This window comes from Ahaetulla prasina, chromosome 6 (genome assembly GCF_028640845.1).
Source record: "Ahaetulla prasina isolate Xishuangbanna chromosome 6, ASM2864084v1, whole genome shotgun sequence".
Taxonomy (NCBI): domain Eukaryota; kingdom Metazoa; phylum Chordata; class Lepidosauria; order Squamata; family Colubridae; genus Ahaetulla; species Ahaetulla prasina.
In genome coordinates this window covers 93989662-94013149 of record NC_080544.1, presented here as the reverse complement: position 1 = coordinate 94013149, position 23488 = coordinate 93989662, and positions in this window count along the sequence as shown.

Below are 23488 nucleotides of genomic sequence, written 5' to 3'. Positions count from 1 at the left end.
TAATTTTTTATGTTGACAAGTCTGGAAAGCAGATCCATCAGGTATTCAGACATTTTAAAAAATCTAATATAAGAATAAGTTGTAATTCTGGCTTTAGCTCTTTTATCCCAAAGGTAAACATGGTAGAGACTCAGCTGCTCCTTATCCTTTTAAATAATAGACTGGGACAAAGAATGAGATTCAATCCAGCCTGAACAGTGGAAGCAGAAACTTTTCTCTCAGCTGAGCATCATCCCAAACTGTTTTATGCCTATGAAGGACCAACCAGAGAACTTCAGGTGAAAAAAAAAATTGGCTTAAGAGGAACTATGGCCAAGAATTCCTGTAGCTCAGATTGGATGCAGTCTCCTCAAGCCTGCCAAATTCAAAGGCACAACAACAAGATCCAAGTGTAACTTGGAACTCCGTCGCCTTCGACAAGACCTAAGTTTAACTCATAGAATCATCTATTGTAATGTCCTTCCTGTCAAAGACTACTTCAGCTTTAATTGCAATAATTGCAATAATACAAGAGCAACCAATAGATTTAAACTTAATGTTAACCGCTTCAATCTAGATTGCAGAAAATATGACTTCTGTAACAGAATCATCAGTGCTTGGAATACTTTACCTGACTCTGTGGTCTCTTCCCATAATCCTAAAAGCTTTAACCAAAAACTTTCTACTATTGACCTCACCCCATTCCTAAGAGGACCATAAGGGGCGTGCATAAGCGCACAAATGTGCCTACCGTTCCTGTCCTATTGTTTTTCTTTTCTTCTTCCTATATATGTTTACATGGTTATATACTATATAATCTTTTTGTATGATGTTGTGACAAAATAAATAAAAATAAATACATGGAACATCTCATCTACTCTATAGAATAACAGAGGTGGAAGGGACCTTGGAGGTCTTCTAGTCCAATCCTCTGCTTGAGCAGGAGATTCTATACCAGGGATGTCAAACTGGATTTCATTGAGGGCCAGATCAGCACTGTGGTTGTCCTCTGGGGCAGTGGTGGGTTGCCACCAGTTCAGACCGGTTCTATAGAACTGGTAGTAAAATTGGCAGGAGGCTCCGCCCACTGACCCGAACGTCATCAAAAGTGATCTGCGCGTGCGCAGAAGAGCGTGCGTGTGAGCAGAGCACACGCGCGCGAGCACGATGCAAACCGGTAGTAAAGGTAAGTAGAACCCACTCCTGCTCTGGGGGCCGGGGGAGGGGGAGGAGGAGGTTGGGGTGGCCAACTGAGCATGGCCTGGGGATGTGGCCAGCTTGACGTCACTCATTTGGGTGGTGCCTGCTGGATGTGCTAGGCAGCCACCTACCCTGTCCCAGCCACATGGGATGGAGCAGGTGCATCTGGTGGTGCACAACATGTGCCTCACCGCTATGACTCTGCCTGCTGCTGGTGCCGGTGTTGCTGTTGGCATGCCTGTTTATTGGAGGGCAATCTGCAGAGCCCCTGCTCCAGACATCTCCCCGCCTCCCCCCGCACGCACACACACCTGAAAGGCCTCTAAGTGTGGCTATCCTGGAAATGATAAGGGGCCAGCCCATGTTGCTTTGGCCCATCCTGCTGGGTGTGCATGTGCACAGGAAGTGGCGGGTGCATGCATCACTTCAGCCCGGCCCACATCATCCCGGCAGCATGCATGCACATAGAAGGCGGCTGGGGCATGCACGCAAAGGCCTGGCCCACTCCATCCCAGCATGCACGTGTGCGCCGGCCTCCTGTGTGCAAGCGTACCTGCTGGGATGGCATGGGCCTGGCCTATGCGTGCATGCCCCAACCGCCTCCTATGTGCTTGCATGCCTGCCGGGATGGCATGGGCTGAGCCAACTTTTGGGGCTGGGGAAGGGGAGGGGAGAATAATAGGTAGGGTTCATTACATGAAAATGAAACCACCAAAAAAAGAGAATGTATTTCATCTAGCCTTTTGCCTTGGTAAGAGCAAAAAATCTTTTCTTAGCCTGACAATTAGTAGCAAGAGGAAACTCTCCGTTATGATGGATGTGCCTGCTAGCTCCCCCACCTGCCATCAGCTTGAGTGGCAAGAAGGAGAAACAGTTTGGAGCTAGAATGTCACCAGTGAAAGAGGCAGAAATCTCACATTTTGCAACTGATTGGTATAATTAAATCTGTTCTGTAATAATTGTCTTTTTGTACGTCTGCCTAATTGCCTGTGTTTTAATTATATGTGTTTTTGAAAAGAGAAATGTGAAGGAACAAAGAGACTTGAGCAGCTATCATAAACAAGCGACAAACAGATAGCAGGCACTGTGGGAAGTAAGCATCATATCTGTGGGAAGGTTTGAAAGGACAAAATATTGTGCCTTGAATATTCAGAAAGTGTGACTTGCCCACAACAGAACAAGAGCTTTGGGAGAAAAGAAGCAGACGGTGGCTTACAAATGGGGAACAAACTGCAGATTTATCTGCAAAAATCCTCTTGCTTAGAAATAACTTTAAATAGTACCATCATACAAAATAGCATGGGCACCTTTTCTCCATGGTTATACCCCCAGATGTCCAATATGTATATATGAATAAGGTGTGAATATTGCAAGTAAATATGTTACCTATTGGTAATTGTGGACCTCCACAATTGGAGTCCTCCTAATATATAGATGGCATTTCCCATCATTCAGTATCGAATAGGCATGATTAGAGCTGAAATCGAACATATCTGTTGGTCAACATCTTGGAGGAGGCTGACAAGAAGCCTATTGGCTCTCACAGGTATCTATCTTGTGACTATATTGACATGGATATAGATAGTGAAGTCAACTACATGACTGCCAGATACAGATGTTGGGAAAAATATATCATTTTTATCAACATTTGCATCGGGCAGTCATGAAGTTGACTTCACTATCTATATTCATGTCAATCAGAGGTGGTATTCAGCAAGTTCCGACCAATTCTGAAGAACCTGTAGCAGAAATTTTGAGTAGTTCGGAGAACCAGCAAATACCACCTCTGACTGGCCCTGCCCCCATCTATTCGCTGCCTCCTGAGTCCCAGCTGATTGAGTCCCAGCTGATCAGCTGGGTCTTCTTTTGTTGCCCTGCACATGGAGCTGGAAAGCAGGTTAGTGGGGTGGGACGGAAATGGAGATTTTACAGTATCCTTCCCCTGCCACGCCCACCAAGCCACACCCACCAAGCCATACCCACAGAACTGGTAGTAAAATTTTTTGAATCCCACCACTGAGGTCAATATAGACACAATATAGATTCATGTGAGAGCCAGTTTAGTGTAGTGCTTGAAGCATCAGGGTAGAAACTGGGAAACCATTGGCTTGTTACTCTCTCTTAGTCCAAAGAAGGAAGGAAGCAGTGGGAAGCTACTTCTGAAAAACATTGGCAAGAAAACTGTAGGGACTAGTCCAGGCACTTGCCAAAAGAGACCACAGACTTTTAGGCACAAAATAAGCAAAATAAAGACACAGGCACACACACACAAACACACACACACACACACACACACACACTTTAAACAACAGAAAGAAAAAACATTGATGTGAATTTGATATCTGCTGCTTGGCAAATTCTGACATGACAGCTTCCCTATGTTAGATATTGCACAAGGTCTGCAGATAAATTGAAGTGGTTTATAAATAAAACAACTTAATATGCATGCATTTTATGCAGCTCATATAAACCTTCCATAGCAGAGCTGACTCACATGTGAATATTTCAATTTATGCAATCCATTTAAGGTTAGATATACAGAAATATACAAAATTTGTAAAATGTATTTTCCGGAGCAAAGGTATTATACCTTCTTTTTATTCTGAAATAAATGCATGGTTTTTATTAAACTTCTTTCATCCATTTCTTCTTCTCCTTTTCCTGAATAAGTGACCATTTCTCTAAACCAGTTAATCATTCCTTTAAAACAGGGGTCTCCAACCTTGGCAACTTTAAGCCTGGAGGACTTCAACACCCAGAATTCCCCAGCCAGCAAAGGCTGGGGAATTCTGGAAGTTGAAGTCCTCCAGGCTTAAAGTTGCCAAGGTTGGAGACCCCTGCTTTAAAAGATATAATGCTAGCATGTAATGAAGCTTTTGTTCCCCAAGTCTATACGTGAAAATGAGGTTGACAAATTTGTTTGAATGGGAGCTCCAAATATTTTATACAAAGACATTTGAACCTCCTATGCAAACAAACCAACAAACCAGCAAATTTATTTATTATAAAAGAAATAAAAAACCAGACTGATGAAAGAATAGTTGAGTGGGCTGAAAATGTCAATGATATATCATGCTCTATGATCAGACTTGAACTATGGCAACTTTACCACACGTGGACTTAACTCCCAGAATTCCTAAACCAGCTCAGGTTGACGGGACATAAAGTTGGCATAGTTGCCCTCCCCTGAACTAGATTCTACTTTCTAATTTCCTGCAACTGATGCCCTTTCGTTCAGACTTAGTTTCCATAGCTACATTCTCTTTTATCACCTAGTGGGATTCACCAGATTAAAATGACAGCATCTACTTAATTAAAAAATTTAAAATTTAAGATCAGTATTGTTTGCATTTCCAGAGGGAGGAGATACGGTACTTGAATCCACCTGAGAAACAAAGATCTCTGGCACGGAACAAAAAAGAAATAAAAACTGCCAGTGTTTGATTTTAAAATAATGAATTGTTTGTCAGCCACATAAAATCAGGGCAGGTAAAAATATTGCTCAACAGAGTGTGCAAAGGACCAACAGGGGAGTGTTAGTTAGGCCATTGTATAAAATATTATTATAGAATTTAGCAGTCTAGGTTATTCTTATCGCATCCTTCTTCCTGATTTCCTGTTATCGTGGCCCTTTGTAGGTTTTATAAAGCTGAGTTTTCCCATATATGGAGCCAGGAAATTGATATTATATACACAGAGCTAATAACAAGCAAAGTGAAGTGAGGATAGGGTTTGTTCTGAAGATTATGGTAGATATACCACAGATAAGTGTAATTGTTCCTAAGCTCTCTTCAAGATGTTTAAAGACACTTTACCTTCTTTTATTCTGATCTAAGTCTGATTATATCATAACTATGGGTAGAAATTAGTGGAATTCTGTTCATTTCCCGTCCCCTGTCTTCTGTTGCTGGCAGCCTGGTCTTTCTGACTTCTATGCATCCAAATGTAAGACTGGAAAAGGGGATCCTTCAGGGATGGGCTTCAAAAATTTTAGCAAGGGGTTCTCTGCCCGGTTGCTGGGTGGGTGTGGCCACGGTGGGTGTGGCCTAGTCAGCCTCCTGCACCATGGCGGGGGCATTTTTGCCCTCCCCAGGCTCCAGGCCTACTAGGCCCAAAATGGGGCCCATCCCCCATGGCCCGTTTTTGCTCCCAGGGTGGGTGCAGGAGGCCAAGTGCTGTCTTTCACACCCCTTGGCTGTGCCCACCATAGCCAAGCCCACCCAGCCGGTCATTAGGGCAGACAATCGGTTGTTAAATTATTTGAATCCCACCCCTGCATAAGTGTGTGTAGGTGACGGGGAAGAGAAGCTGTAATTAACAACCTAGCAAACTTCAGAAGTTTCAGGCAAGGTCAATGTGGGGGGAGAAGGAAAAAACAGGGAATCATGCCTCCCCCGCCCCAACCTGTAATATGCAGAATTCATTTAAAGTAGCGAGAGTTCCTAGGAAATGTACAGAAGAAGGACCTGTACATCGGTTGTGTGGAATCTACACAGAACTAGGACAAGAAGAAGGAGGCTAGTTAAAAAGATTCTAAGGAAAAAAAAAGATTTACCCATTGGAAAATTCCCACCATATCCACTGGAAGAAGAGAGAAGGTTAAACAAAGAAGAGGACAGAAGGACTGCTATTCTCCTGGGAGACCAAACCTCCAATCCAGGTGCTTGAAAGGAGAAATTGGAAGAAAGACCTACAGGTAGTCCACGACGTAATAAGTGGCCGTTTGAGGTAACCACGGCACTGACAAAAGTGACTTATGACCATTTTTCACATGACCATTGAAGCATCCCGATGGTCACATGATTAAAATTCAGATGCAGCGGGTTCATATTTATGATGGTTGCAGGGTCCTGGGGTCATTTGATCAGCATTTGCAACCTTCTGACAAGCAAAATCTTTGGGGAATCCAGATTCACTTAACAACTGTGTTACTAACTTAACAAAGGCAACGATTCACTTAACAACTGGGGCAAGAAAAGTCATAAATCGGGGCAAAACTTATTTAACAAATGTTTCACTTAGCCACATAAATTTTGGGCTTAATTATGTTCGTAACTGGAGGACTACCTGTATTGACCTGTGAGAAACGAAACTGATGGGGTGGGGGAGAGAAAGATTAAAAATAATAAGCATCTAAGTTAGAAAATGATGGGAGAGTCAGGAAAGCATTAATCAGAGGTAAATAATGAGGAGGAGGAGAAAGAGCAGGAAGGCCAAAGCGAAGGACAAAATGTTCAGGCAAGGAAAGGTATTTATTAACTACAAAGAAAGTTTCAAGGTTAAAAATTGAAATCTAAGCAAAAAAAAAAAAAGTTAAAATTAAAAAAAACCACTCTTAGAAATATAACGGGACAAGGTTTGATTGAAAGTGGCTCAGTTGGGAAGCTCCTGCCTTCAGTTTGTGAACATCCAGGGTGTTTTGTACATACTGGAACAATAAAGCCCGTTTTGTAATGAAGCTTGATGTCCGCCTGCCTGCTTACGTCATCCTTGTAAGAAAGAAATCTGGGACACAGCTGCTTTGTCACCTTGTGTCTTTTTGATCATCGTTGTCATGGGTTTCTTTTACTGTTTTGCTATTTCCGTATAGCTTTAACTTTTGTAATTTGATATATTATATGAAATCTAAGGGGGAGGAATGAGGGCGATAAATAAAAATAAAACAATCTGAATCTCACCAGACAGCGTCTTTCAGGGAACCGAAGAGAATCACCAAAAGGAAAACATTTCACCTTTATTGTGAGGTCAGGGCACAGCTTCTGCTTCTCGGTCTCCACCAGAGGTGGTATTCTGGCAGGTTCTGACCAGTTCTGGAGAACCGGTAGAGGAAATTTTGAGTAGTTCGGAGAACCGGTAGTAAAAATTCTGACTGGACCTGCCCCCACCTCTTCTCTGCCTCCAGACCTAGCTGATCGGGAGGAAATGGGGATTTTGCAAAAATCTTCCCCTGGAGTGGGGTGGGAGTGGAGATTTTACAGTATCCTTCCCCTGCAGTGGGGAGGGAATGGAGATTTTATAGTATCCTTCCCCTGCCACACCCACAAGCCACACCCACAAAGCCACACCCACAGAACCGGTAGTAAAAAGTTTTGAATCCCTCCACTGGTCTCCACTTTTACAAGTTAGAGCTATTAAATGGTCTAACTTAAAAGAATCTTCAAAGAAACAAAGTCCCAACGTCTAAATATTCATATTAATATGGAGACTTTGGAAAAAGTGCAGAGAAGAGCAACAAAGATGATTAGGGGGCTGGAGACTGAAACATATGAAGGTTTACAGGAATTGGGTATGGCCACTGTAGAGAAAAGAAGGACTGGGGTGTGTGTGACATGATAGCAATGTTCCAATATTTGAGGGGCCTGCTACAAAGAAGGGTGGGTCAATTTATTTTCCAAAGTACTAGAAAACAAGACAAGAAATAATGGATGGAAACTAACCAAGGAGAAAAACAGCCTGGAATTAAGGAGAAGCTTCTTAACAGTGAGAACAATTAACCAGTAGAACGTCTTGCCTTCAGAAGTTGTGGGTGCTCCACCACTGAAGGCTTTTAAGAAGAAACTGGGGGTGAACAGCCACTTGTCTGAAATAGTAGATGTCGTGTCCCACTCCTCCGCTGACGGCCGGGTCAGGGAAATCCGAATCAGGCTTGCCTCTGCAGCTCTGCCCAAAGTCCTAGCAAAGTCCTCAGAGCAGGCAGGAGACCAGTAAGTGACTTCAGCAAGATAAGTTCGACTTTGCCTGACTCAGAGACTGCCAGAAAGCAGATCCTTTATATAGGCCATGGGGTGTGGCTCCATGACTCAGCACTCATTAAGGCCTGCCCCTCTCTTCCTTCTGTTGCCTCCGCCTATCCAATCTTCTGATGCAAGGGTCACTCCAATCAGCTGTTGTTGGAAGTAAACTTTCCTCAGGCTCACATGCTGTGGAGGAGGGGGAGGGGTCTAGCTGCTCCGTTTGCCTGGGCATGGAGCCAGGGCTGGGGCCGGGGGATGCTCCCTCCTCTGCAGCCTGCTTGGGCATGGAGCCAGGACTGGGACCGGGAGGTGCCCCCTCCTCTGCAGCTTGTCTGGGCATGGAGCCAGAACTGGGGCCGGGAGTCATACATTCCTCCGTGTTCAGGAGCAGATAAGCAGACCCCGGCTGCGGTGAGAGCAGACAAGACACAACAGTATAGGGTGTCTTGCTTGAGCAGGGAGTTGGATTAGAAGACCTCCAGCCCACGGTCCCTACCAGCTCTGTTCTGATCAATTGAAATGAGACTTCACTAGGCTAATGTCAAATGTGTAATTGCAGACCTCTTGCTGAAGGCCAACCAAAGCTGATGAGATTCCTTCCTAGCTCTCCAGTGCATGGTGAGTTGTTGATGTTATATTTTTCCTGTCCTTTCTCTCTCTCTCTTTTTTTTTTGTATGGTTGTTTTGGGCAGTTTTGGTAATTCTTTTAATCAACCACTCCAATATCCTTCTTCTAGGTAGACTTGGCCATCTTTTATTTTTTGTAATTGGTTACCGATTACTTGCATCCAGGGGTGCTATTCAGCAGGTTCTGACAAGTTCTGGAGAACCAGTAGCGGAAATTTTGAGTAGTTTGGAGTAGTTTGGAGAACCAGCAAATATCACCTCTGGCTGGCCCCACAGTGGGGAGGGAATGGAGATTTTGCAGTATCCTTCCCCTGCCATGCCCACCAAGCAACGCCCACAAGCCACACCACATCCATCAAGCCACGCCCCCAGACCTGGAAGTAAAAAAAAAATTAATTCCACCACTGCTTGCATCTTTGGACTTTGATTTCATTGTCATTGTTTCTCAGTTTTAATTTCATTTGGGCTGTGGAAGTCTATGGAGATTCTCAGTCATCCAAGTCATGGTTGCCCCAAAGATACTTTTTCAAAAGGCTTCTTGGATGTGAAGTGAAACATCTTCAAGGAAAAACAAAGAAAGTCCAGTTGCCCCTTCAAAAAGCGCCTTTGGGTTGTGAAAGTTTTAAACGCATCCGTAACATAAAAACAATTGTAGTCAACATGAATGAGAATGTAATATCTGGGCAATGCAATGCAATCAGTTCACATACACACACATACACACACATACACACACACCCTACCCATACCCACACATACACCTTTCAGTCGTGTGCTAAAGCTGGCTTGCAAGAACCAATTATTAATCTTTCTGGAATTTTATGAGCCAGCTGAAAGCAAAGTTGACCTGTGATCTAGTGCATTGATCAGTTGATATACAACTAATGATACGATGCTGTTGTGGCAATGGATTTGGGAGAGAGCGCGTACCTAAACATTTCTAGCATACCACTATCTCTTTAAAAGTTAGCTAAGCTCTGAATTTGTACAAGAAGGCAGACAGCATTCAATGAGAATAAGAACATGAGAGAATGAATCTCCATATTATAAGAAAGATCACCCACAGGACAGGAGGAAATATGCTAATGCCAGGAATCAGTCAGGCTCCTAAGGAAAGCTGCATCCCTGAAAGGTTCAGGAAGAGAGATGAATATCTGATGATCTGCTGGTTGATGCCTGCACAATGAGGAAAAATAGTACATTTTGCATAAATTCACTATTGTAGCAACACCATCAATAATTAGAGGCACCTGAATCTCCAATAAAATTAATCTAGGGTGGATATTCGAAAGGGTTAGAATTACTCTACTAAATGTTAATGAGGCCAAATGCTCAATTCTGCTTCTTTCATTTTGCTCGAATCCAATACAACAATGAAAGATACAGCATTCCACATGGCACTTCCAGCTTGTCTATTTTCATACGAAATGCCATGAAAAATTATGCTGGGAGATTCCGGCTGATTAATCTTTGCTCTGTTTTTTTCATGGTAGCTACCAGATCTGGAAATGAAAGACAGGAAATTAGAGTTTAGGAGATGCTTTATAAAATGACTCACAGTCTGTCAACATTGTCTGGGTAGACGTACTGATAATATAAATTATTTATAGCTAAAGCCTGTGCCCGGTTACTACATTGGCCCCAAAGGGGCCATTTAGCAAAATGGCCTTTTTAGAGGATGTACAATCTAAATCTATTTTCCATTGCCTGCTATATATCAGACATGGTACCCTAAACCTGTACTAGAAACTGGTTCCTGGTTATATATTAAAGTCTACTGAATTAGTTGTCTTTTTTGCCAACGAGATCACATTTCCATAATTTTAATCAACAACTTCAATTCAAATTGGAAAAGACATGTTATGCGCTTTGGTGGCGCAGTGGTTAGAGTGCAATACTGCAGGCTACTTCTGCTGATTGCCGGCTGCCTGCAATTTGGCAGTTCAAATCCCACCAGGCTCAAGATTGAGTCAGCCTTCCATCCTTCCAAGGTGGGTAAAATGAGGACCCAAATTGTTGGGGGGCATATGCTGACTCTGTAAAACCACTTAGAGAGGGCTGTAAAGCACTGTGAAGTGGTATATAAGTCTAAGTGCTATTGATATTGGTATGAGGAGTTGAATTACTATGTCTCTAGTCATGTGTGTCTGATACAGGTAGTCTATATATAGTGAAAACAATTGGGACTGGTAACTTGATCCTTAAATGAAACTGTTGCTAAGTGCAGCTGCAGCAGTGCTTATGATCTTACTTCAGTGTTTTTTGAGAGAAGGTTGCTCAATCTTAACATAGATGGCCTCTTTGACCGCTCTTTCAAATCAGCGGTCCTCTCTGTCCAGAATGTGGGCTTTGCAGTTTAGCATGCATACCTGGCTCCCACAAATGGTCTAAAGCTGGGGTCTCGAACCTTGGTCCCTTTAAGACTTGTGGACTTCAACTCCCAGAGTTCCTCAGCCAGCAAATGGATCCAAGTTGGAGACCCCTGGTCTAAAATAGATGTGCATGGCTATGGTAAAGATCTGTAGGAGATGAGCAGGCTGAGCCTGAGGGCGAGATTAAATGCACCATTAGTTTGGAATAGCAGCGCAGCCACCAGAGAGCCAAATCCAGCTCCCCCATGAATTCCATTGACTCTTATCTAGCACCAATTTGGCTTGACCATTAGTAGACCAGATTCTTGGGTATAGGTAGCACTTAATAAACCTTTAGTGCTTCGAGCTCAACTCCTTTTCCTGATTACTTGCGCCTGACAAGATCCATGGCGATAAAAGTTTAGATTTGTGCTAAGCTAGGGATTCAAAGCCAGGAAGAAAGAAATGGGAAGTCAAAATGGTTGCCAGAGCAGAGTAGAAATGGGAGTTAACTGATAAATGAACACAAATTCACTTGGGGTAAAAAATTAGTGGGAAATTGACCTGAGGATTTTTTTTTAATTTGGAGGATTAAATTAATTTGAGTTGAATGCATTTGTGTGATTTAGGGAAATTAGCTGGCTAGCCATCTGTGAAATTGGAATGACAAACTATGAGTTAACAGAATTGTTTTTATGGTTTTCGATTTGCAATAGAAACCCGTAGGTTATTGGGAGGGGTGTTTGATTCTGTTTCAATTTTGGCAGCGATAGACCTTTGAATGTCATCCCCTTTTTGTGACACCCCCTTCCTCTGCTTGTACAAGGCTCTTAGAAAAGGTACCTGTCTTTTAATCAGAGCTTGTAGGGTAGAGAGCACAAGTCAAGATGTGGACGGCAACAGCATAATCAAAGCCCTACCCATTTTTACATGCAATGAGCAAATTAAAAAAGCATGGAGTTTCCATTATGTGGTTGTAGACACCATCTTGATTTCCTTTTTTTTAATTAATATTTTTATTGCGTTTTTAGAAATGAACAAATCTTACTCATCTTATGCAGCACTGCAACCATTTACATACCATAACATTCCAATTCAAATACACTCTATACATTTTTACTATACAATTTAATTCTACTTCTATTTTGTCTATTTCTTTTCTTTTTTTCTTTTCTCAATCCAATTATACCACTTCTCCCATATTGCGTAGTATTCCGAATCTATTTGTCCTTTCAGTTCAATTGTTAATTTATCCATTTCAGCACATTTTTTAATTACTAAACCTTCGGAAGGTATGTTTGCATTTCTCCAACATTGCGCGAAAGCCAACCTTGCTGCGGTTATTATATGTAAAATGAAATATATTATTCTTTTATCGTATTTTCCTTTTAGCTATCCCTAGGAGAAATAGTTCCAGGGTATATTCTATCTGATGGTGTGTTAGTTCCTGTAACCATCTATGTATTTTCTTCCAGTACTTCATTTCAGGGCATAACCACCATATATGATAAAAGGTACCTTGTTTTTGATCACATTTCCAACAGTTTGGGCTTAAATTTGGATAAGACACCATCTTGGTTTCTGTTGCCCCTCCCATGGATGCCTCTGCCTTCGGATATACCCAGTGGTGGGATTCAGCCAGTTCGCACCACTTCGGGAGAACCGGTTGTTAACTTTCTGAGCAGTTTGGTAAACTGGTGATTGGAAGAAATCATTAGGGCAGAGAACCGGTTGTTAAATTACTTGAATCCCACCACTGGATATACCTGTCTTGTTTGTCATCCAGTGAGTGAGTTTTTTTTTTTTTTTTTTTTTTTTTTTTATCCAAAAAGTTTTTATTGGTCAAAAAAGGTTTATACAAATACATATCAGGTATGGTAAATTTTCATTTTTCTTATACAAGATAAGAATTTTACTCAAAATTTTAAACACATACAACAGCCATATGGCAAGCAGGTGATACGAAGTAGCTAAGTTTATCAATCTTACATACGCAATAAAGAAGGGTCAAGAATAATCAGAATATCATACAAAGGAGAATAAGGAAAACCAACACAATACCAAATATCATTGTCACTTCCTAGTTTTGGATCTCAGAACTCTGGGTTCAGCCTGACCCAACTCCAGGGCCTCAACAGCGGCAGCCGCCTCCTCCCCATGGTCTATAACCTCCCCTTCTTCAACTCCTGGGTCATCTAATTCCAGGAGGGCTTTGTGTTCCTCCACGTAGGCCGCAGCCTCCAATTGTACTAATTTTTTCGTAATGCCCTCCCGGAAAATCATCAATCCCTCTGGCATCAGCCATCTGAAGCCTACTCCTTCTGGTACAATTTGCTTGACAAAAGTAATATTTCTTTCTCATTTCACGTACCTGTCTGGGAATCTGCCTCAGAATGGCTATCTCCTGCCCCTATAAGTCAGTGCCCCACTCCTATGTTTTCTAAGAATTTCATCTCTCGTCTCTCTTCTCACAAATTTGACATGAACCTCTCTAGGAACTGCGTGCGTGCATATTTTGAATTAACTCTATAAGCTCGATCCACATCCCAATTCATAAAATCAACACCTCTCCCAAGAAATTCTCCCAACAGTTTAGTCACAACATCTCTCAAGTCTTCTTGGTCCACTTCTTCCAGATTTTGAAACCTAAGGAAATAAGACATTTTATCCATCTGTAGTCCAAGCACAGCATTGCCTGTCGTCTCCTCTCTTTTCTGCACTGCCCGCATCTCTCCTCAGACCTTCCACTTTCTGCTTGTTTTCTGCTGAGACTTGTTGAGTGTCCTTTAAATCCTTTTGGATAGTCACAATTTCTGCTCTTATTTCATCCAGTTTCTTGTCCATATTAGATAACTTTTCCAAAATTCTCTCCATTTCTCCAGCAGTTGGTCTCTGACCTTTTGCCATTTAAAAAAATTTTTAAAATCCTCAGGCAAGCACAGTATCCTTGTAATTTCCTCCGGATCCACCAGGGGGCACTCACAGGAGCAACGAGTCCAGAGTACAGTTAGTCAACCAGGAAGCCGAAGGGAAGTGATGTCATCAAGATTCTCATAGTGAAGGAGGAAGCTGGACGCCACCATTGTTCCCCAGAGGGAGGGGGGGCCTCAAACCCTCCCTCCTAAATTTCTCCATCACCTCTTCTCTCCAGAGCTCCACAAAACCGGTAATCTTGTTATTTTAAGTTCTCCTCTCCAGTGATTCGTGCTCCTTCCAGTCGCAGGGGAGAAACCCCCGCACTCCGGAGCACTCCACTCACATTTGCCGATATCTCCTTCCCTTCTCCCTTCCTCAATTCTTCTCCGTTCCCTGTTCGCCACCAGGCTGCTGCAATTATAAATCCAAAGCCCCGGTGTCACTGGGCACAGCGGCCTAGGCGACGACCAAAATAATGGCCGCGGCCTGAGGCCTCCGAACCCCTCCGAGCCTAGGACGCGCCAGCATCGGTCCCCCCAGTCCTGTATGTCGGCTGGGAGACCCCTGGCGAGCCGTCCGTGCGGCAGGTGTCCTTTTCGGAACACCTGGCCCCTAAGGGCCTCGGAGGCGGCCGGATTCGGACACTGGAGGCAGGAGAGGCACCTCCAGATGTCCGTTGCCGCCGGATACCGGAAGTCGTCTCCCCATCCAGTGAGTGAGTTTTAATTGGGTATCCCATCCACCCGTCTTACAACTGTTTTGTGATAGCACTTATCAACTAAAAAAAAATATTGGGGTTTCAGTTGTAGCAGAGGTTATTCTGTTCACCATTTCAGTATTGTGTAGACAATGGAACTAGAAAAGGTTGACTCCTTCAACAGATTCTTCCTCATTACCAGAGAAAGCACATTTTAATTTTCTTTCTGCATCTCATGATCAGCTTTCCATGAGTCATAAGAAGGTTGAATCCTTAAGGTTGTTTTTTTTTTTTTCTTAAATGGTGAGGTTGCCAGAAGCCTTTTAAAAAGATGAGTTTGCTTCTACAATTTTCAGAATTTGGCCAAATGTTTTGACGTTCCTCTCTTATTATTCATTTTCTGGGTTTAACTTCATTCTGACTGCACTCTCTTATTAAAGAGACTCCTAGAGCCTTTCTGCTCTGTTGCTTATACTACTTACATTTCTTTGCACTATTCTGAATTTTAGTAGATTCCGAATGGAGCTGGAACACAAAGTATTTTGCCCTTAGTACATATATAGACACAATAGAGGTGAGGTTCACATAATTTACCTACCGGTTCGCCCAGCACTGAAAATATGAGCACGTGTGTGTGCTCCCTTCGCTTGCGTGCACCCTTACCTGGCATGTGCATAGCCTTCCGTACATGTGCTTTTCTCACACGCACAGCTTGCATGCATATATGAGGCTTGAAAATGTGGGTAAATGGGATAGCATAGTGCCAGGGGTCGCAACTACCGGTTCACCCGAACTGGTCCAAACTGGCTGAATACTACCTCTGAGATGCAAACACAATGACACTATTATGAGGTTATTGCAAGAGCGATAATAACGTAACATTTTTCTGAGCCAATTGTAAGATTCCGAATGGAGCTGGAACACAAAGTATTTTGCCCTTAGTACATATATAGACACAATAGAGGTGAGGTTCACATAATTTACCTACCGGTTCGCCCAGCACTGAAAATATGAGCACGTGTGTGTGCTCCCTTCGCTTGCGTGCACCCTTACCTGGCATGTGCATAGCCTTCCGTACATGTGCTTTTCTCACACGCACAGCTTGCATGCATATATGAGGCTTGAAAATGTGGGTAAATGGGATAGCATAGTGCCAGGGGTCGCAACTACCGGTTCACCCGAACTGGTCCAAACTGGCTGAATACTACCTCTGAGATGCAAACACAATGACACTATTATGAGGTTATTGCAAGAGCGATAATAACGTAACATTTTTCTGAGCCAATTGTAAGATTCGAATCACTAGCTCAGTATTATGGTACTGTATTAAGTGCCATAATAAAAATGTGTAATGAACTAGAGCAGGGGTCCCCAACCTTGGCAACTTTAAGACTTGTGGACTTCAACTCCCAGAATACCCAGGACCAGCAAAGTTGCCTGAGGAATTCTGGAAGTTGAAGTCCACAAGTCTTAAAGGTGTCAAGATTCGAGACCCCTGAATTAGAGAATGATGAAAACAATTTGCATTTGATCAACATGAAAATTAATGACAATTGTGTGCTGTGTGCTGTTGTTATGGAGGACACTAGGCTGTTATATCTGGTGGTTTACACACAACTGTTATTTGTAAAACTGCTGGAGGAAAATTCGAAGTGACAGGTCTTATGATGTTTAGCTAAAGGTCATTGGCTAACTGACATCCCAATTAAAATGTTTGTTCATAAGCATACATGTAATTTGAGACCTAATTCAGTGAATCCTGATAAAGGCAACACAATTCTCATTTTGACCAACCACCGGAATTCTATCAAACTGTTCCTAAATTGCTTTTTGGATCTTTCTGAAAAGCTCCCAGCAAACATTGTTTCCAAGGGAATCATCTCAATGGGGAATTTCACATCCTTATATCACTAAGTCACTCTTTCCTTTATCAAATATTACTTGGCATTTAAAAAAAAATAATATAACATACCCCAATGCAGTGAGAGATTATTCAAATCAGTACTTCAAATGCTATATTAAATGCACCAATCTGATACATGCAAAGAATCTGCTCTAAATTAAGAACAATGTTCTCTCCATCTGGATGCCAAGTAGTGATGCATGCAGTTCCAATTGAGGAAAATAAGCAGTCATCTATCTCTCTTCAACTGTTATACAGTAGTGGCCAAAATTGTGGAAACCTTTTGGGAAAAGTGTATTTTCTAAAATTAGCTAATAACACCCCTTTTTTGGGGAGTAGTACAGTGATGGATTTCAAATTTTTTTACTACCGGTTCTTGGGAGTGGCTCGGTTCTTGGGAGTGGCATGCCTTGATGGGCGTGGCAGGGGAAAGATTCTGTAAAATCTCCATTCCCACCCCACTCCAGGGGAAGATACTGTAAAATCTCCATTCTGTCCCCAATCCAGGGGAAGGTTACCGCAAAATCCCCGTTCCCTCCTGATCAGCTGAGACTTGGCAGGCAGAGAATACATGGTGTTGGGGCCATTCAGAATTTTTACTACCAGTTCCCCGAACTACTCAAAATTTCCGCTACCGGTTTTCCAGTAGCGGAAACCCACCTCTGGAGTAGTATCATAAAATTATATATCAATGGAAATATAATTTAATCAAGAATCTAATGCAATAACTTTTATGAAGGATTTGCTATTAGAATAGCAGTTACAGTATAAAGAAGAAAAGTGAAACATGTAGAAAAAAACGAGATGTACAAAAATTATCGCGTCAGTTAACCTATAGCATGAATTACAGCCTTATAACATCTTCTGTGGAGTGAACCAAGTCTTTTAGTTCTAATGTGAAACCAAGATTGAATGATAAAACCCAATATTAACTGGGTTTTATTGCTGGATCACTTCTGACTTACAAGTTTCTTTAGTCGGCTCCATAGATTTTCAATTGGGTTACGGTCTGGGCTATTCCCAAGCCATTCCGCAGCAGTGTAATATGATTATCTTGAAACTCCCAAAAAAAAAAGGTGATATTATTAGCCATCAAACCTCAAAAATACACTTTTCCCAAAAAGTTTCCACAATTTTGGCCACTACTTTTATTTCAGATTCTAATCCCCATGATTTTCAACCTGCATTTCCAATATATTTCTGGCTCCACTTTGGAATAGTTGAGTTACATTCCAACAAATTGAAGAAGTCTAATTTATCTATGTATATGGCTACATAGTAGTGGTGAAGATGCTCGCCTCCTACTTGGAAGCTTGAGAGTTCAATCCTAGGTAGCAGTAGATATTTCTCTCCTAAAGTGCAAAGAAAAAATACCGAACTCCGCATGGCGCCAGGAAGGGAATCTGGCTAATAAATACTCAGCTTCATCCCTGACTCTACCCCAAATTAAGGGATTACAGGGTTGTAAAAAGGGAGGGATATGGCTGTTATGTTATGGGGCAGCTTATACAGTAAAGTAATTTCCAGAAAAATAGTTCTTGCTTACTTGTACCACTGAAGCTTGATCTCTGAGATTCTTTCCTATTCTAGGATTCTTTATTATAAATTTCTACTCCTGGTGCTGGCATAAAAAATATTGAAAGAGTTAAATTCAAAAATCAGAGGAAGGAAATGCCAGGATGGATTTCAAGTATTCAAAATTGCCCCTTATCTGCAAAGGATTAATTCTGACTTTCTCCCTGCCATCCCCCTATCTCTGGTCTTTCCTTTTCATGTTTTAATTAGATGATCTTCTTTGCCACCTCTCTCCTGCTTTCTTCTATGGATGTTAGAAATTAATTAAATGAAACCTGATGGCAAAGTTTAGCAAACTTTGCTTTGCCATTTATCCTGGCAACAGTGAGTAACTGATCAAGTCTTCCTGGTCTTTCCAGTGGTGGGATTCAGCCAGTTCGCACCACTTCAGGAGAACCGGTTGTTAACTTTCTGAACAATTTGACAAACTGGTTGTTGGAAGAAATCATTAGGGCAGAGAACCAGCTGTTAAATTACTTGAATCCCACCAGTGGGTCTTTCCCAACCTTCCAGATATCTTGAATGAGCAACTATCCCAACTCTGGCTGCAAAGGCATCTCTAGAAAACCAACCAACCAATGTTCTTCTGAAGTTCTTTACGTGTCTCAGTGGAGATACACAAAAGCCCAACAAATCTCAACTTGTAGCAGCTCCTGTAGGTGAATGAGACTTCACAATTAATCTAAGATCAGTGACAATGGAGCAGAGCAGTAGAGGTGGAGCAAATCTGCAATAGCAGCCTCTACCAGAGGTGGTATTCAGCCAGTTTGGACCAGTTCAGGTGAACCGGTAGCTCCAATGATCAGCTGGTCCCGCCCACCTGCCCCTGCCCTGCCCTGCCCTTTATTTCCTGGTTTCTAGCTCATCTCAATCATGCGGCACAGCTGATTTCCCCCCCTCACTGTTCTACTTACTGTTGCTGTCTTGGAAGGTAAGCAGCTGAGCTTCTAAATGCTCCATTTTCAGTGCGAAGCGTGCGCTCACCAAACCGGTTGTTAAAAAATTTGAATCCCACCATTGGCCTCTACCCCACTTAGATGTTTGTCTAGAGGTCATATGCCCACTTGATTGAAGGCTTTATTTATTTATGTAATTATTTTAATTATTTGTCAATCATATATAACAGGTAAAAGTATAAACATAATTTGGATAAATGAACAGAGTGAGTAAACAGGAATATTAGGACAGGGATGGTAGGCAAGCAGGTGCACTTATGCATGCCCCTTACAGATCTCTTAGGAATGGGGTGAGGTTAACAGTAGACAGTTTAAGCTTAAAGTTTTGGGGGTTTGGGGAAGAAACTAAAGAGTCAGGTAGTGCATTCCAGGTATTGACCACTCTGTTACTGAAGTCATATTTTCTGCAATCGAGTTTGCAGCGGTTTACCTTTGTATCTATTACAATAGTACAATAGTTTGTATCTATTTTTGGCTCGTGTATTGTTGTGGTTGAAGCTGAAGTAGTCATTGACAGGTAGGACATTGTGGTAGATAATTTTATGTACTACGCTTAGGTCAGACTGAATTCGGTGTAGTTCTAAGTTGTCTAAGCCCAAAATTTGGAGTCTGGTGGCATAAGGTATTTTATTGTGAGAAGGGGAGTGGAGGACTCTTTTTGTGAAAAGGGTGGCTCAGGCTGTAAGATAGCCTGTTATTAAACACAGCTGCCTGCAGTTACTGCAGGCTCGAGTCCCACCAGGCCCAAGGTTGACTCAGCTTTCCATCCTTTATAAGGTAGGTAAAATGAGGACCCAGATTGTTGGGGGGGCAATAAGTTGACTTTGTATATAAATATACAAATAGAATGAGACTATTGCCTTACACAATGTAAGCCGCCCTGAGTCTTCAGAGAAGGGCAGGATATAAATGTAAAAACAAAAACAAAAAAAACCCCAACTCTTAGTGCCTTTTTGGCAATGTTGTTACAGTGGGCTCTGGCACTTACATCTTTAGAAATGAGTACTCCATGGTTTTAATAGTCCACACAAAATCAATGCTAGAATTTACATGAACACAGAGGAAAAATATTTACACACTCATTGAATTCCTATTTCAGAATTCCATTGAATACTTACAATTCACGGATACTTTGCTACTAGGGTCTTGAAGTCCTATCTTTGCAGTCATTGATTCCAGAAGTTTTGGGTGCTCCAACACTGGTGGTTTTTAAGAAGTGTTTGGGCAGCCATTTGTCTGAAATGGCATAGGGCAGAGTTCTCCAACCTTGGCAACTTTAAGACTTGTGGACTTCGACTCCCAGAATTCCTCAGCCAGCTTTGCAGGCTGAGGAATTCTGGGAGTCGAAGTCTACAAGTCTTAAAGTTGCCAAGGTTGGAAATCCCTGGCATAGGGTTTCCAGATTAAGCAGGAGGTTAGAGTAGAAGACTTCCAAGGTCCCTTCCAACTCTGTTATTCTGATAAATTAAAGAAATATTATAGGCACAGTCTATCTTCTAATTTGTCAGCATTTGCGTTATGAATTTTAAACACAAAAAAAGGAACTTCTTGATCCATTTCTAAATTGGACATGCTCCCATATTAAATTATTTTCTCTACTGCCGCTTTCAATTTGCACATATAAACATAATGTAAGTAGCAAGACAGGGCCTGAGGGATCAGGCTGGTATTTGAATTTGAAGATGCTTTTTTAAACATATTCAATGGGTAAATCACAAATGGGAATTAATCAAAGGAATAATAAAGTAATCAAGGAGAGTCCAAGTTTCCTTTTGTCCTCAGGGAGTAGTGTTCTTAGCAGTCTGGCTTGGTTGTTTGTTCTGGAATAAGATGGATTCTTCAGCCAAGAAATCAGGGATACTGCTTAAAAAATACAGCAGAGGTAATTAAGAAAGAATAGAGAAGCAGCATACCAGAGTTCCTCTACAGCAGTGTTTCTTAACTTTAAAAGCAACTTTAAGATGGAAGGACTTCAATCCCCAGAATACCCCAGCCGGCCACACTGATTTATATTATTTTATCCCCTTGGATAAAATGGATGGATGGATCGATAGATCGATGGATCGATGGATTGATGATGGATGGATGATGGATAGATGAGGAGGAGGAGGAGGAGTGTGGGGGAGAGAAATGTTAGCAACTTTAAGATGGAAGGACTTCAACCCCCAGAATACCCTAGCCAGCTACACTGGTTTATATTATTTTATCCACTTGGATAAAATGGATGGATGGATGGATGGATGATGGATAGATAATGATGAGAGGTGGGGGGGAGAAATGTTAGCAACTTTAAGATGGATGGACTTCAACTACCAGAATTCCAGAGCAAGCCATGCTGGCTAAGATGAGGTCAACTTATTTTAAAGATTGGGAAACATTGCTCCATAGCAACATTCATTTTTTCATTTATGTCATCACATTCACACCCAGAAAGAAAAGTTTCTGGCAGTCCTTCAATTTTATTATCAGTCCTGTAGCATCTATGCTAAGAAGAATCTCAGTGGTTCACTTCTGAAGCGCACAATAATAAAAATATGATGAAAATAACCTCAAAAATGAACAGTGTAAACAAGAAGCAAATGGCTATGCACCATGATTTGTCCATGGCTTCTACTGGAAAAAGAGGTATGCCTCCTCTGCAGTGGAAAATTAGTATAGAATTATATGTACTCTATATAATTCTAATATCATTCAAACAGAGAATGAGTTTGGTGTAGTTGTTAAGGCTAAAAATGGGGAGACCAGGAGTTCTAGGACCACCTTAGATGCAAAGCCAGCTGGGTGACCTTGGTCCAGTCACTCTCTTTAAATGGCAAACTATTTCTGAAATCTTTTAAAAATAATAAATAATGACAGCCCGGGAATTACCATTCATCACATCTTGCACTAATGCTGGCCAGATCTAAAATAGAGCATATAATATTGTAACCCTCAACTCAAGATATGTCTAGGACATAAACACACTCTATCCATGTTCAAAGGCACTCTTCTTTCTTGTTCCATTGCTTGGTTCAGGAGTCTGAATATTGTAAGAAGTTTTCATTTTTTGGATCAAAAATGAAGGGCTTCATTGTTCATTACAGAATGAGAAAAACATACTTCAAATGTCATTGTCAGATTTACAAAGAATACATGCTGCTTCCATTGGTGAACGCTTGGTATTCTATTCTGTTTGCTTTATTCAGGAGTCTGGGAGAACCTTTTCCAAATTTTGCTTATGCCTTTTAATAAAATTAAATGCTTATATCCTTAATAAAAACCTTATGCCCTTTAATAAAATTTGTTAGTCGGAAAAGATGCTCTCAGACTTCTGATTTTTTTTTGTTATTTGCTTATGTCTTTTAATAAAATTAAAAATCATATACCCTTAATAAAAAGCTTGTGCCCTTCAATAAAACATGTTATTTGGAAAAGATGATCCCCAAATTCTTCTTCCATTTCTTCTTCCTCCCCCTCCTCCTCCTCCTCCTCCTCCTTAAACATGAAACTCAGTTAACTGAACATTTAAAAATGCATCATAAATACCATTGACTGGTGTTAATGGTTGACACAGGTTGCTGCCAGTGTCCTAGTTATCAACCAAGTACCTTCTTAAGATGTTCCAAGTAGCGCAGTTTTTTGCAGTTCTGCTGGTTTTGTTGCAGGAAGCTCCAATTTGTTGATGTATCTTATAAAATTCTTGGACATGGTACCAGGTGCCCCAATGACAATGGGTATCACTTACATGTTTCATCCATAGCCATGTAGTTTCGACGGCCAGGTCGCAATATTTCATTTTTGTCCAGTTCCTTTTCTTTGACTCTGGCATCTCCTGGTACCGCGATGTCAATAAATTGTACGTTTTGGTTTTCAACAACTGTGATATCTGGCGTGTTGTGTTCCAAATGACGATCCGTCTGTATTTGAAAGTCCCACAAGATCTTCACCTTCTCATTTTCTATAACTTTTTCTTCTTTATGTTCCCATGACTTTTTGGTTACAGGTAAGTCGTATTTTTACATAATGACCAGTGGATTAATTTAGCAACTTGGCCATGTCTAGTTTTGTAATCAATTTGTGCGATTTTGCTTCATTCACATATTAAATGTAAAACAGTTTCGACTTTGTTATTGCAAAGTCGGCAGTTTGAATTGTCGGTGGATTTTTGTATCTTTGTTTTCATGTCATTAGTTTGTAGTGCTTGTTCTTGAGCAGTGAGTATTAAACCTTCCGTTTCTTTCTTGATAGTTCCCATCTTAAGCCATGCCCATGTCAAGTTGTCATCACATTTTCCTTCAATGTTTTTCGAGTGCTGTCCATACAAAGTTTTGGTTTTCCATCTATTTAATCTGTCATCCAGCTGTTTTTCTTTATATTTTGCCTTTGTTTCTGTTGTTTGTATAATGTTCTCCATTTTCACAGCCTGCAGCAATTTTTCTGTACTTTGGTTCATATAATCATTCAAACTTTGTTTTTCTTCTTCTACAGTTTGACGGATTTGCAATAGTCCTCTGCCCCTATTTTACTTGTCATGTACAACCTGTCGGTGTCACTTTGTGGATGTAAAGCGT